At 54.1% G+C, this 10488-nt stretch overlaps 1 protein-coding gene and 1 non-coding gene across 2 annotated transcripts in view; both read right to left on the bottom strand.

Annotated features, from left to right (window-relative positions):
• The window catches only part of LOC142821621 (zinc finger protein RFP-like), a 411497-nt gene that overhangs the window by 162157 nt on the left and 238852 nt on the right, over positions 1-10488 (bottom strand). The window lies entirely within an intron of this gene.
• Positions 1265-1338, bottom strand: TRNAI-UAU (transfer RNA isoleucine (anticodon UAU)). The gene has a single exon. It is a non-coding gene; the product is annotated as a tRNA-Ile (tRNA).

The following is a 10488-nucleotide window of genomic DNA, read 5'->3' on the forward strand; positions in this document are numbered from 1 at the left end:
AGTCTCAGCCCCAGCCCTGCCTCCTCCAGTCTCAGCCTAACCTGTTTAGCTGTCTCCCACATGCTCCTGAAAGCCAGCACACAGGCCACCCATCCCTGCACCAGAGGGCAGGCCCTGAAACTTCCTTGTGGGCATCCAGTGGACCCACAATAGGAGAAGACCCTGTGTTTTCACCTGTTTCTGCCTGGCTTTAAACCAGGGACCTTTTCCATGTTAAGCAAATGTGATAACCACTACACCACAGAAACACACTTAACACCATCTTCTGCTGCTGCACTTAAACTTGGGCAAATATTCGGTTGCTAACCCTTTGGCCAACAGAGATTGCTGCGGGGCAAAGGAATTCTCTGTTGTCAGTTCTGTGCCCTCAGGAAGGGACCAAACTGAAGGAGGCCGGGCCCCCACCTGGGGACTCCAACCTAACCCCTGAGGCCAAGGGGTTTACAAGCCAGAGAATCAAAGTTTGTCCCATTTCTTCCTCCCACAACCCAGCAGAACCTCAAAGGCAACTCTACAGTCCCAGCGGCTGAGGGAGATGTGCATGTTAGAGCCTCTGCCCACTGAGCTGTAGCCTCCTGTGCCCAGGGAGCCAGACACTGCCAGGGTGAGAAGGCAGGAATGAAATGGGGACTGGCCGAACTTTGCCATGCAATGGTGTTGTCTGGGACCATACAGTAGAACAGTTGACAGATGGATCAAAATAGGGCACCATGGCTTAGCTGGCTAAAGCATTTGCCTAGTAAACAGGGGATCTTGGGTTCAATTACTGGTGGTGCTCCGTTGGGGCCTTTGATAACATTTACTGATGCCCTTCTGGGACACAAAAGAGGCCTCTCCTGGCCTCTCATGGAACTGCTGGTTCAGGAAAAGGCTGAGTGGGGAGGTGTATGCGGAAGAAGGAAACCACAAGTCCCAAGAGGTTTCTCCCCCAAAGGTGAGAAGCACCTGATGCCCACAGACCCTGACTCTCCATGGCTGCAGGAGCTGCAGAGGTTGCACCCCCAGGCTCTCTAGGTGATGACAGCCCCAGGGAATCACAAGGCTGTGTGGTGCTGGCTCTCCTGTCCCAGCAATTGCAGTCAGAGCCCTGCCTTGCCAGTGCCAGTCACAGCAGCCTCTGCACCCACTCCAGGCTTGTGGTTTCCTTCTTCCCAACACTCCTCCCCAATCAGCCTTTTCCTGAACCAGCAGTTCCATGGGTGGCCTGAGGAGGCCTCTTCTGTGTCCACAAGGACATAGGAAAAGGTGAACAAAGGCTGCAACAAGGTACCACTGGGAGTCAAACCCAGGCTCTTCTGTTTATAAGGCAGACGCTTTAGCCAACTAAGCCATGGTGCCTGCCTCCAAAGTCTCTTTAAAATGGCTCTTTATGTTTCCAGACAATACCTTTGCCTCCCAAAGTGCAGCCATTCCCCATTTCCCTCCAGCCCTGGCGGTGTCTGGCTCCCTGGGCACAGAAAGCTACAGCTCAGTGGGCAGGGGGCTTTGGCTTCCTTGCCTATGGGATGCTGTGGCAGGAAGGGCTGCTCAGCAGGGGTGGGGCTCACCTGTGGAGGAAGGGAAGAGTATTTGGGTGCAGACTGGCTCACCTAGTGAGGAGACTTTAAACTAGGTTTGACGGGGACAAGTGCCCAAAGCCCACAGGTAAGTGAACAACAAGGACACCTGGGAGATGGGCCAGAAATGGGAGGGAGCAGGGGCTATAACCGCAGAGATAAAGGAGGAAGCGGGACCACTGGGAAGCAAAATCTAATCTGTGTCTTAGATGCTGGTATAGACACACAGGACTATGGGTAATAAGCAGGAAGAAGTTGGTATCACAGGGATGTGGTGGGATAATACACGACTGGAATATTGGCACAGAAGGGTACAGATTGCTCGGGAAGGGCTGGCAGGGAAAAAGGGAGGAGGAGTTTCCTTAGATATGAAACGTGCGAACACTTGAACTGAGGCGGAGATGGACACAGGAGACAGACTTGTCAGGAGTCTCTGGATGAGGTTACAAGGGGTAAAACCCAACAGTGATATCACACTAGGCATCTATTACAGATACCTCCCCAGGCAGAAGAAGTGGGTGAGGCTTTTTAAACAATTAACAAAATCATCCCAAGTGCAGCTGGTTTCACACACACTCAGCCTCACCCACAGCTGGGAGGCAGTTTGCAGGGAGCTGAAAAGAAACTGCATCATTACACTAAACTCTGCCCCGTCGCCCCTGAGTCATCCCTTTCCCAAGCTGAGAAGAAGAGGTTCTATGAACTCCTGGGAGCTGCTGTTCCAAAGAAGAGGCATTTCCCGTGGAAAAGATTGCCCAGCCCAAACCCCTACACAGAGCCCCAGAAAATACACTGGGCACTTGTAAAGCTCCTCTCGGGCAGCGCTACGGAATGGATCCGGCTGGCCATTGGGCTGACTAACCCATCAACAGACGAGTCCCCGTGAGACTTCTCAGCCCAAGTGCAAAGACTGTGGAGTCTCCCACTCCCAGCCCAGGGGCAGAGGGGCAGCGCCCTGAGGAGGCGGGTCCTGAGGCAGCGGAGACCTTTGAAGGGAACGGAGTTGTAAGGTCAGAAGGAAGGAGAACAAGTCACCTCTTCTCAGGCGAGATGTGGTGGGAAACTACCAGATCGGGTGCAAGCTGAGCTCCAAGGGCTGGTTCCTGCCTGGTGGCTCCTTGCAGGCTCTGGCTTGAGAAGCGCCAAGGAGCCGTGTGTGGCCAGGAGAAAGGGAGCAGAAGGAACGTGGATGCAGGAGCAGGGTGGGGTGTCTGGCCAGGATTGAGGGAGCAGGAAAAAGGGGGGTGTGCAAGCAAGCTGGAGGGGCTGGTTGGGAAGAAAGTGAGGGGAATGGGGTGGCTGGGGTCTGGGCATGAGGCAGAACATGCTGAGTCTTTGTGTCCCCTTGCAGCAAAGGCCACAGCCACACTGCCCCGAAGGTGCACAGCCACAGCAGTGACACTTCTGGGTGGGCCCTGGACTGTTTGGCCACCGCAATCTGGTCTCAGGCAAGGCATCACTGAGAAGTCTCAGCCCCAGACCTGCCTCCTCCACTCTCAGCCTAACCTGTTTAGCTGCCACAGGGCTAAGCTGTTTAGTGAGCCAGAGGGCTAAGTGCTTTCAGGGGTCTCTTCCCAAAAGGCAGGGGGCTGCTTTCTGCAGTGCAGTGCATGTTGCCTAAACAATAAGATTTTTTTTTCTCCTACTGAAGATCCCGGGTGAGAGAATGAAACTGGTAAGTAACCAAATTAAAAATAAACCAAAAGGAAGCATTTTTGCACCCAGTGGAATTCCTTGCCAGTGGATGCTGTGAAGGTGAAATCTACAAGAAGGTCCAAAACAGAACTGGATAATTTAATGCAGGAAAGGTCAATCAGTGGCATTTAACCAGGATGGACAGGGCAGGTGTCCCTAGCTGGTGTATTCTAGAAGCTAAGAATGGGCGATGGGAGGGATCACTTAATAACTGTCTGTCCTGAGGATTCCCACTAGGCAATGAAATTGGCTGCTGTCATGAGACAGGATCCTGGGCTAGTTGGGCAACTGGCATGGCCCCGTCTGGCTGTTTTGATGTTCTGTTTGGTTTCTGTTCTTGTCCCCTATGGCCAATGGAAAATGGACCCCTGTCCTGAAGGGGACAGAAAGTGACCTGTGAAAGGTTAATGTAGGTAAAGAAAGAACTGCATTCATGTGTCCCTCATGGTCTAGTGGGTAAGATTTGGTGCTTTCACTACTGAAGTCTGGGTTCAATTCCCAGTCAGTGAAACCAGCCTCACTCTTCACATGACAACTGCCCACTCATTCATCTTACCTCATTGTTACAGCAGCTGTGACCCAAGAGATTAACTCTGGGTCCTTCTCCCACCTCTCTGCCTTCTAGGTCATTTAGCTGGTGGGAGAGAAGAAGGCTCCTTCTCACACTCATTCTTTGGACTCCCATTCTCTCTCTGGCCTCAGAAACAGATCTCAAAGAGACTCCCTGCATCAAAGCAATCGGGGGTCTCTGAGATGGCCCCTGCCCTGCAGCCTGTCCCACCTGGCCGTTGTCATGGACTCTCTGTGAGGTCATCACCTCCCAACCTCCATTAGCCAATAAGCTGAGGGGCTGCAAAAGGCCCTTGTGATGTCACTGCCACACCCACCCCTGCCCTCCAGGGCTAATGTCCTGCCCCAGGCAGCCCCTTTGCATGGCTGAGCTGCTCCCAGGGGTGAAAGTGACACATTTCTTACAGGGACTGTTCTATTGGGCACCAGCCTTTGGGCTGGGGGAGGCTCAAGGCAAAAACAAGGGGGTTTCAGTGAAGCTACATGTGAATGGATCCATCTAGCAACCACTGCCAGCCACGCACAGGGGGGAGGTTTTTGTGCAAGTGAAACATGCAGTGGAGACATACTGGGAGAGAAGGGCAAGGGCAAGGGGTGGAAGGCAGGTACTTCAGGTGCCAAAGTAGGTCAGTTGGGAGCGCATTAGACTGAAGCTGTAAAGGTCCCTGGTTCAAGCCCAGACATTAACAAAAGCTTTTGTTCTTGAGGCAGCCCAAGGGAGGGCTCTGGGCTCTCAGGCAGGGGGGCTCTCAGCGAACTGGGCTCTCAGAACACAGGGGAAGTTTGGGGGTTTGTTGCTTGTCTCCTGACTTTGTCCCATTTCCTGCCTCTTTTCATGAGGTGACCCAGAGGCTGAAAGGGACGGTGGCTGCTGATGGGTGGGGGGGGGGGGGGGGAGAGAAGATGGACAAGAAGGACCCAGCAGAAAGAGGGTCAAGGGTCCAAACCTCTCTGTGCCAGTTGGCCTCACATCATGGCCACCCACCAATCGCTCTGATGAAGCCATCACCAGTGGCCTGTGGGCCTAGGGGAGCTAGGCAGCTGCCTAGGGCACCACTAACCAGGGCACCCAATGATGACATCATGGGCATTGACAGCTGTGCAGGCAGGGGCACCAATTGCACTGCCCTGCCCAGGGCGCCAGCTACTGCAGCCGGCCTCCGGCCGCTCCTGGAGGCCATAGCATGTGAAGGGGGAATTTTCACTGCTCCTGTCCTCTGGGGTGAAATCCCAGCACCCCCAGGGTTCAATGCAAGAAGACAGCCCAGCTGGGACTGAAAACCACCGCTGCATATGAGGTTTGAATTCACAACCTCAGTAGGTCTCCTGGGTGCGCTGTCTTATAAGTACTGCAGGCCGACCCATTGTGCCACTGGAGCTGCTTTTGGAAACAGTTTTTTCAAAGTCCTTAGATTGAAAAAGTAAAGACACACAATGTGGACTTGAAGGAGAGGGGCAAGGAGATTCACTCTCACAGATTTGCACAAACCAACACCTCACTAGCAGGCCCCACTGAGATTTGAACTCAGACTGCAGAAATCAAAGTCCTGCTCCTTCCACCATGGGACCATCACACTGCCCCATGTTTGAGTTTCTTAGCTGATAGCTGACACTCTGCTCTCCTTGCTTTTTCCATTCAGTGGCTTCACCTCTCCAGGCCCTGCCCATCTGTATGTGGTCTCATGGGAACTATCTGGCTCCCTCTCCGGCAGAGGAAGGAGAAATGTTGGCATGTGTTACACCCGTTGGCAGCATACAGACCCCGGCCCTGGGTCCCCCTGCCCTGAGATCCATGGGACAAGGAGAAACTCCAGGAGATGGTCCCCCTGGGATCACTTCGCACATGGATCCAAAGGCTGAGAGGACCCAGACCCACCCTGTGGCCAGGAATGCCTGTTCCTAGAAGCTCCCACCTAGAAAGTACTCAGCTGGGGGGGGGGGGGCAGGTGTCAGGAAGAAACTGGGGAGGAATTGGATGGCAGAGGAGTTACAGAAGTTTCTGGGAGGGGGCGGGTACAGCTTCTTGGCTCAAGTTCAAGAGCAGCAAAGGGGCTGCCAGACATTCTGCATGGCCCATGGCCAAGAGCTGTTCTCATGTTTCAGGTGTTCAAGTGTAGCTTCTCCACCATTTGGCTGTGATCAAGCACTTCCTGCCTATTGGAAAAGCAGCTCCCAGCTGTGGGACCCACTTGTGCCCATTTTTGGGAGTTAAAGTAAAACCTTTGTAAGGAGCTTCATTGCTCCTTCTGCCCTTTGCATTGGTTGGGAATTAAACCCACATCAACTGCTTAGACGATAGCTATGCTCACCACTATACCACCAATGCCTGTGCCTGTTTCCTGCCATGGTTCTGGAGTCTGGGATGGAGACACCTGGGCAGTAGCAGCTGCAGCTTCAGGACAACAACCCTGCTGACCAGCATTTCCAGGATGAGGATTCCAGGAACGTTGTGACCCTCACCCTGGAACTGGTCCCCCAGATGCAGGAGACCTCCCAGACATCTACGGGCACGCGGGCGGGAACATCAGGTGAGTGCTGTGAGGTGGCAACACACACAGGGCAGGGAGGCAGGAGCACAGGGGATGATGCGCTATCGTGAAGCGTCATGCTGATCGTAAGTTGGGGGACACCACAGATGACCAACCCCATAAAGGGCCGTCCTCCCCCCGCCATGTGTGCATGGCACCACCTGCTCCTGCAGACAGTACTGCCAGAGAGTAATTTCCCAAGACTTGAGGGAAATAGGGGTGTAGCTCAGTGGTAGAGTGGTAGAGGAGAGCAGTGTGGACATACCCTGTGTGAAAAGGAGGGAAGAGGACACTCCTGTCGGTGAGGAGCAGGGCTCATGGATCCCACTCCTTCCTGCAAAAAACTGAACCAGCTGAGCACTTTGCAGAGAACAGGCCATCGCCCTGCTGGGAGAGGCTCCATCATGCACAGACTCTGCGCAGGGCCAGACTGCTGGGAGAAGGCTCTGGCCATGGACTTTCCTCCCCTCTCTGTTACCTCCTGCACCTGGGGCTGAAAGGGACGTGGGCTGCAGGCTGGTCCTGCCCAGCTGCCTTCCCCAGTGGGAGCAGAAAATGCTCATGGAAGGGCTCACACGTTGTCCCCAATGCACTCGCCTGAGGGACTGAATTCTTGATGCACCTGGGTGCACCCAAATGCCCCTTCTGGGGGGGGGGGGACAGGTTTCTCAGGTTACATCCCTCCTGTCTCACTTGGTGCCCTGAGAACAAAGCTTCTAAAGGGGTTTGATTTTCCTCCATCTCCCCTTCCTGCAGTGCTAAAAAAAATCCTGAACCTGGAACTCTTCTCCTGTCACTGGAGAGATGGCCCTGTCATGGGGTAGGCAATAGTGTACAGCCTGGCTAACTCAGTTGGTAGAGCATGAAACTTTTAATCTCAGAGTCATGGGTTCAAGCCCCATGCTGGGTGATGCCCTTCTTTAACTCACATTCTCAGTTTGCAAACAATTCGCGCTCAGCGTTCACCAGGGTTTTAGAAAGAAAAAGTCCAGTCCTGGGGTCCAGCTTTAGTAGAACCCGAGAGAGAACCAACTGCAATTTCCATCTTCTGAGGAGAAGGGAAGAGGATTTTCTTCTCCTCAGTTCTAGCCACATCAGCCCAGGGGGGAGAAAAAATAACCCTCCGCCCGCTGATTGTCCCCCGTCAGCTTCTGTAGCTTCACCTCCTGCCACAGCAGCTCCAGCTTTGAGCTCCAAATCTCAAGGGGCTGGTGAGGAAATGAGGAGCTGGCAGCTCGGGTTAGTGGCTTCCCTGAGAACAAGAGGTGGAGTGTTCACAAGGTGCATTCCCTCCCCCGCAGAGCAGGGTGTTAGAAAGAGCCAGGAACAGAACAGTCAGACAAGTTTCACACCCTGAAGCCTGTTTCTGTGGTGTAGTGGTTAGCACAGTTACCTCACATGCAAAAGGGCCCTAATTCAAAGCCAGGCAGAAACATGGTATCTTCCCTTATTGTTGCTTCCCCTGGGTGCCCAAGTAACTGCAGCTGCTGCTGACCAGCCAGGGATGAGCCCAACTCCATGTGACAGAGGGGGTGACATCAGCTGAGAATGCCCCTGGGTGCCAGCCTGGGAAAGGGAGATGAATCAGGCCAGGCAGTTGCTTGGGGCTTGGCCTCCCCTTCCCTGGGAGGCTGGTGTATTGGGCTGGCTCTGCCTCCTGCCTCCCTTGTGTGACTTGCCCAGTGTCCACAGGCCAAATGTTGGAAAAGCCTCTTCCAAGAAAAAGCTGCACAAATTGGGTTTTGAAATTTGCGTAGCTTTTTCCAGAAGAGCAGTGCAGTGTAGATACAGCCTGAGTGTTGCTCAGCACTAGTAGGAGACAGGGAGGGACAAAAGGGTCTAACGGTACCTGCAGCCTTTCAGAACAACCCCCAACCCCAACCCAAGAACCAGCCCTTCCCTCCACCCTTACTGGGGTCTTCTGGGAACTGTCTGGTCTCAAGCCCACCTGGGTATCAGCCTAAGGATTGCCTGGTCTGTAAAATGTGCCCTCAAAATGAGAAAGCAGCTGAAGTGTCTCTGGTGGGACTTGAAGCCAACAACCTTTGACACGTACTAAGAGCAAGCTCTTTGTTTCAAGCCATAACTGGCTTGCTATTCCAATGTTCCTGTAAACCTCAGGGCATGAGGAGTGAGGGATGTTTTGGAATTGCGATTTATTTCGCAGTAAGTGCTGTGTAGCCAGCGCCAAATTACAAAATAAGCTATTTCAAAATAGACGCAAAATAAGCTACACAATTTCATTGCTTATTTGGAGCTGTGGGACGTACCCCTAGTGAGTTAGAGCCCAGATCTGCCCCCCGCTCCCTGCTCCACCCACCCACGTACTGACTCCCTCGCTGCCAGGGGGCTGTTTGCATTGGCCTCTTCTCTCTGTCGCCAGGCTTCAGCCAGGACTGAGACTCAGGCAGGAGAATGTGACCCGGCTCCCTGCACCTGGGCCCTGCATTTCTCATCCCTTCAGAGACACTTGCTAGTGGAGGAATAAATCACAGTCACATGAGTGTAGATTATGAAACTTTGTAGTTGTTGTTGCCTTGGAAACTCCCCACAGACCTTCCCCTGGGGGCTCTGGGCAGCCGCTCACACTGCACAGCTCACTTCAAGGTGAGGGTGCTGTGTAGACGTGCCCGTCCTGTTGAGGACTAGCCTGCTGGGGGGAGGCTTTGGCCGTTTCTTGTGCAAGAAACCACAGAGTATTCACACTGCCTGCTTGCTCTTGAGCAAGGAAATTTACAGTACGGCGTGGTAAGAGAGGACATCTTGCACAAGAGCTACGCTCTTTTCTAACAGGTGTAAGCTCTCTTGCGCAATAGGACAGTGTGGATGCTTGGCAGGGATTTCTTGCGCAAGAAACCCCTATGGCTAAAATGGACTTCGCTTTCTTGCATAAGAGAGCGTCCACACTGCCATGGATGCTCTTGTGCAAAAGCACAGCTCACACATGGCAGTGCGGATATGTTCTTGTTCAAGACTTCTTGCACAAGAACCCTTGCGCAAGATGTTATTGCACAAGAAACCTCCGGTGTAGACATAGTCTAAGAGTTTCCTCCCATGAGCAGAATGAATTTTGTGTTGTGCACCAGTACTGAGGTCATGTGGCTTGTTTGGATGTGCCACTGTGGCACCCAAGTTATTAATAAATATTTTATAATCCTTTACCTTTTCTCTCTGCTGCCATGTCTCCTCCCCTTGCTCCATCAGCTCCCCTGGTGCCTGCTGCCCCCCCCCCCCCAACCCCTCATCCTCCTCTGCTGTCCTGACTCCTTCCCTTCTCACTGCCCTCAGCCCTCTTGAGACCTGCCCCCCTCCACCAGCCCTTCTCTGCCCCCTGTTCCCACTCTTCCAGTAGCCCCACTCTGATCATGTGAGCTACCCCTCCTCGTCCTCTCTCCTACCACCTCCCTCTACACACCTGCCCTGCCTCTCTCCTATGGTGCTGGTCCCTCCCTGCAGGTGTCTGCCCTTCTGCTTCACCCCAAATCCCCTGGCACCTGCACCCTCCTGGTGCCTCCCCCTTCCCTCACTGCCCGTGCCCACTTTGTCCTATTTTTCCTTGATGCTCACCCCCTTACCACCCTCTGCCCCCATTCCCCTGTGCCCTCACACATGCCTTGCTCCATCCCCGCCTTCCTCATGCCCACTCCCTCTTTCAAACCTTCTCCCAGCACCTCCCTCTCCCCCTCCAGCCCCCAATACCCTTCCCCTCTCCTCTCCCAGCATCACCCTGTCTCCCCTCCCACTGACACCTCCCCTCCTGCCCTTTCCCTCATTGTCTGCACTTGGCCCCCTGGCATTTGTTTCTCCTCTACCCTGTCTCTTGGTACCTTCCCCTTTCTTCTCCTGACCTGCCCCCTTCCCCTCAGCACAAGCCCCTTCCTCTCCCAGCCCTTCCCCCTATTTTTCCCCCTCCCCTACCTTCTGCCTTCCAGTTTGCGGGGCAGCGGGGCTGGAGTCTGCGATCAGGCCCTGCCGCCCCCCGGCCTTAAAGGGGACATAGGCCGTTTCTTCTAGGGCTGCAGAGTCTAGGTGTCCACTTGGCAGGGTTGCCTGCTAGGTCCTTGCAGGAGAGTGGGCACTTCCCTGAGCTCACCCCACGGGCCCAGGCCTGGGTGGACTCCCTTGCCCTTGACTGCCAT

The sequence above is a fragment of the Pelodiscus sinensis genome, chromosome 19, assembly GCF_052426305.1.
Source record: "Pelodiscus sinensis isolate ZL-2025 chromosome 19, ASM5242630v1, whole genome shotgun sequence".
Classification (NCBI taxonomy): domain Eukaryota; kingdom Metazoa; phylum Chordata; order Testudines; family Trionychidae; genus Pelodiscus; species Pelodiscus sinensis.